A 5,000-nucleotide genomic window follows, 5' to 3' on the forward strand; every position below is an offset into this window, starting at 1 on the left:
AATACGCGCGCATATCCCCAAACACCGGCCCGATAATACGCGCACAATTCCCCAAACACCGGCCCGGATTTCAGCCACTAGTGGCGGGCACAAGTCCCCAAACACTAGCCAAGTTCTCAGCCACTAGTGGCGGGCACAATTCCCCAAACACCGGTCCGATAATACGCGCGCATATCCCCAAACACCGGCCCGATAATACGCGCACAATTCCCCAAACACCGGCGCGGATTTCAGCCACTATTGGCGGGCACAAGTCCCCCAACACTAGCCCGGGATTCAGCCACTAGTGGCGGGCACGATTCCCCAAACACCGGTCCGATAATACGCGCGCATATCCCCAAACACCGGCCCGATAATACGCGCACAATTCCCCAAACACCGGCCCGGATTTCAGCCACTAGTGGCGGGCACAAGTCCCCAAACACTAGCCAAGTTCTCAGCCACTAGTGGCGGGCACAATTCCCCAAACACCGGTCCGATAATACGCGCGCATATCCCCAAACACCGGCCCGATAATACGCGCACAATTCCCCAAACACCGGCGCGGATTTCAGCCACTATTGGCGGGCACAAGTCCCCCAACACTAGCCCGGGATTCAGCCACTAGTGGCGGGCACGATTCCCCAAACACCGGTCCGATAATACGCGCGCATATCCCCAAACACCGGCCCGATAATACGCGCACAATTCCCCAAACACCGGCCCGGATTTCAGCCACTAGTGGCGGGCACAAGTCCCCAAACACTAGCCAAGTTCTCAGCCACTAGTGGCGGGCACAATTCCCCAAACACCGGTCCGATAATACGCGCGCATATCCCCAAACACCGGCCCGATAATACGCGCACAATTCCCCAAACACCGGCGCGGATTTCAGCCACTATTGGCGGGCACAAGTCCCCCAACACTAGCCCGGGATTCAGCCACTAGTGGCGGGCACGATTCCCCAAACACCGGTCCGATAATACGCGCGCATATCCCCAAACACCGGCCCGATAATACGCGCACAATTCCCCAAACACCGGCCCGATAATACGCGCGCAATTCCCCAAACACCGGCCCGATAATACGCGCACATTTCCCCAAACACCGGCGCGGATTTCAGCCACTATTGGCGGGCACAAGTCCCCCAACACTAGCCCGGGATTCAGCCACTATTGGCGGGCACAAGTCCCCCAACACTAGCCCGGGATTCAGCCACTAGTGGCGGGCACGATTCCCCAAACACCGGCCCGGCGCTGAGTATATGGCCTCCGAAAGGCCCATACATTCAGACGGGTCCATGTATTTTCAACGACAGCAGCAGTACCGCCAAAATCCATGCAGCGGCGCTGGATTTATGGCCTCCGAAAGGCCCATTCATTCAGACGGGTCCATGTATTTTCAGCGACAGCCGCAGTACCGCCAAAATCCATGCAGAGGCGCTGAGTTTATGGCCTCCGAAAGGCCCATTCATTCAGACGGGTCCATGTATTTTCAGCGACAGCAGCAGTACCGCCAAAATCCATGCAGCGGCGCTGTATTTATGGCCTCCGAAAGGCCCATTCATTACCAACGGGGCTGCAGTAGCATCCCGCGGCCACGCAGGGGCAGATATTGTGAGGGAATTACATGGTAGTGGACGGAGCGCCCATGCATTTCCAATGGGAGTGCAGTACCTCAAAAATCCGCTCCAAGCCACCGAACTTGAGGGCCCGACGTTCCCTCAACACTAGCCCAGTGCAATCGACATTTCGTTCTGTGTACATTGTTACACAGAATGACAATACAAGGGAATTATTATTATTATTATTATTATTATGTATTCAGCCACTAGTGGCGGGCACAATACCCCAAACACTGGCCCGGCGCTGGCTGAGTTTATGGCCTCTGAAAGGCCCATACATTCAGACGGGTCCATGTATTTTCAGTTTTCCGTAGCAGGTGTGATTGTTTGTTTAATTAGGTAGTTTGTGTTGGTGACGGTGTTCCTAACTGTGGTGGCTTGTTTGTAGAATGTGGGGCCCTGCGTTTGTGTTATGTTGATTTCTGGTAATTTACTTTTTACTAAGTAGTCTTTCAGGTTTTTGTTTCTTTTAAAGGCTGAGATGATTTTGTAATCTTGGATTATGCTTGTGTTCTGTAGTGTCTGATTTATATTTTGTCCATTCATTCAGACGGGTCCATGTATTTTCAGCGACAGCCGCAGTACCGCCAAAATCCATGCAGCGGCGCTGGATTTATGGCCTCCGAAAGGCCCATTCATTCAGACGGGTCCATGTATTTTCAGCGACAGCCGCAGTACCGCCAAAATCCATGCAGAGGCGCTGAGTTTATGGCCTCCGAAAGGCCCATTCATTCAGACGGGTCCATGTATTTTCAACGACAGCCGCAGTACCGCCAAAATCCATGCAGCGGCGCTGTATTTATGGCCTCCGAAAGGCCCATTCATTCCCAACGGGGCAGCAGTAGCATCGCGCGGCCACGCGGGGGCAGATATTGTGAGGGAATTACATTGTAGTGGACGGAGCGCCCTTGCATTTCCAATGGGAGTGCAGTACCTCAAAAATCCGCTCCAAGCCACCGAACTTGAGGGCCCGACGTTCCCTCAACACTAGCCCAGTGCAATCGACATTTCGTTCTGTGTACATTGTTACACAGAATGACAATACAAGGGAATTATTATTATTATTATTATTATTATGTATTCAGCCACTAGTGGCGGGCACAATACCCCAAACACTGGCCCGGCGCTGGCTGAGTTTATGGCCTCCGAAAGGCCCATACATTCAGACGGGTCCATGTATTTTCAGTTTTCCGTAGCAGGTGTGATTGTTTGTTTAATTAGGTAGTTTGTGTTGGTGACGGTGTTCCTAACTGTGGTGGCTTGTTTGTAGAATGTGGGGCCCTGCGTTTGTGTTATGTTGATTTCTGGTAATTTACTTTTTACTAAGTAGTCTTTCAGGTTTTTGTTTCTTTTAAAGGCTGAGATGATTTTGTAATCTTGGATTATGCTTGTGTTCTGTAGTGTCTGATTTATATTTTGTCCATTCATTCAGACGGGTCCATGTATTTTCAGCGACAGCCGCAGTACCGCCAAAATCCATGCAGCGGCGCTGAGTTTATGGCCTCCGAAAGGCCCATTCATTCAGACGGGTCCATGTATTTTCAGCGACAGCCGCAGTACCGCCAAAATCCATGCAGCGGCGCTGGGTTTATGGAATCCGAAAGGCCCATTCATTCAGACGGGTCCATGTATTTTCAACGACAGCCGCAGTACCGCCAAAATCCATGCAGCGGCGCTGTATTTATGGCCTCCGAAAGGCCCATTCATTCCCAACGGGGCAGCAGTAGCATCGCGCGGCCACGCGGGGGCAGATATTGTGAGGGAATTACATTGTAGTGGACGGAGCGCCCATGCATTTCCAATGGGAGTGCAGTACCTCAAAAATCCGCTCCAAGCCACCGAACTTGAGGGCCCGACGTTCCCTCAACACTAGCCCAGTGCAATCGACATTTCGTTCTGTGTACATTGTTACACAGAATGACAATACAAGGGAATTATTATTATTATTATTATTATTATGTATTCAGCCACTAGTGGCGGGCACAATACCCCAAACACTGGCCCGGCGCTGGCTGAGTTTATGGCCTCCGAAAGGCCCATACATTCAGACGGGTCCATGTATTTTCAGTTTTCCGTAGCAGGTGTGATTGTTTGTTTAATTAGGTAGTTTGTGTTGGTGACGGTGTTCCTAACTGTGGTGGCTTGTTTGTAGAATGTGGGGCCCTGCGTTTGTGTTATGTTGATTTCTGGTAATTTACTTTTTACTAAGTAGTCTTTCAGGTTTTTGTTTCTTTTAAAGGCTGAGATGATTTTGTAATCTTGGATTATGCTTGTGTTCTGTAGTGTCTGATTTATATTTTGTCCATTCATTCAGACGGGTCCATGTATTTTCAGCGACAGCCGCAGTACCGCCAAAATCCATGCAGCGGCGCTGAGTTTATGGCCTCCGAAAGGCCCATTCATTCAGACGGGTCCATGTATTTTCAGCGACAGCCGCAGTACCGCCAAAATCCATGCAGCGGCGCTGGGTTTATGGAATCCGAAAGGCCCATTCATTCAGACGGGTCCATGTATTTTCAACGACAGCCGCAGTACCGCCAAAATCCATGCAGCGGCGCTGTATTTATGGCCTCCGAAAGGCCCATTCATTCCCAACGGGGCAGCAGTAGCATCGCGCGGCCACGCGGGGGCAGATATTGTGAGGGAATTACATTGTAGTGGACGGAGCGCCCATGTATGGCCAATGCATTTCCAATGGGAGTGCAGTACCTCAAAAATCCGCTAGAGGGCCCCGAACTTGAGGGCCCGGCGTTCCCTCAAGTGCCGATTTTATACCCCCTTCTCCAGCCGACAGCCAGAATTATATTAGGGACTCGCAATTTTGAGAGGTGAGCACCAGGGCTAATCAGCGGCCACCCGTGACCATTGAGTCCGACAGAGCAGAGGCTAGGGGCGGCCTCGCATCTCGCAATTACCGAGGGAAGATGCCGGTTCTCGAAAAATTTCTAAGTTTTTCAAATTTTAAAGTATTGAAGTATTTAGGGCGCTTCCCGCGGCCCTGGCTTTTGCATGTACCCCTCTAAGCTCCGGTTCTCGAAAAATGTCTAAGTTTTTCAAACTTTAAAGTATTGAAGCCGGACTTCCGCGGAGGCTGACAGGGGGCCTCCATCGAAGCACCCTTCACCCCCGGGTGAGCCGGCGTCGGCCCACGGGCCTGCCGGTTCCCCAACTGAGCGATTGGCACACGAGACCCGCCTCGGAGGGCCCACGTCGGCCGGCGCAAGCCGGTGTTCGGGCGTGCGGCTCCTCCGGCTTTGCGGGTCAAGCTCCAGCGCCGAGGATACTAGGCAAACGTTGGGCCCCCCCGAGCCGAGTGGATACCCGCCTCAGAAAGAGCTGGGGCGGTACGTACGGACGGCCTCACTAAGAGGGAACGGAAGCTACTAAAGCACACGTA

The sequence above is a fragment of the Urocampus carinirostris genome, unplaced genomic scaffold (assembly GCF_059441175.1).
Source record: "Urocampus carinirostris isolate Australia breed hairy pipefish unplaced genomic scaffold, RoL_Ucar_1.0 HiC_scaffold_24, whole genome shotgun sequence".
Taxonomy (NCBI): Eukaryota; Metazoa; Chordata; class Actinopteri; order Syngnathiformes; family Syngnathidae; genus Urocampus; species Urocampus carinirostris.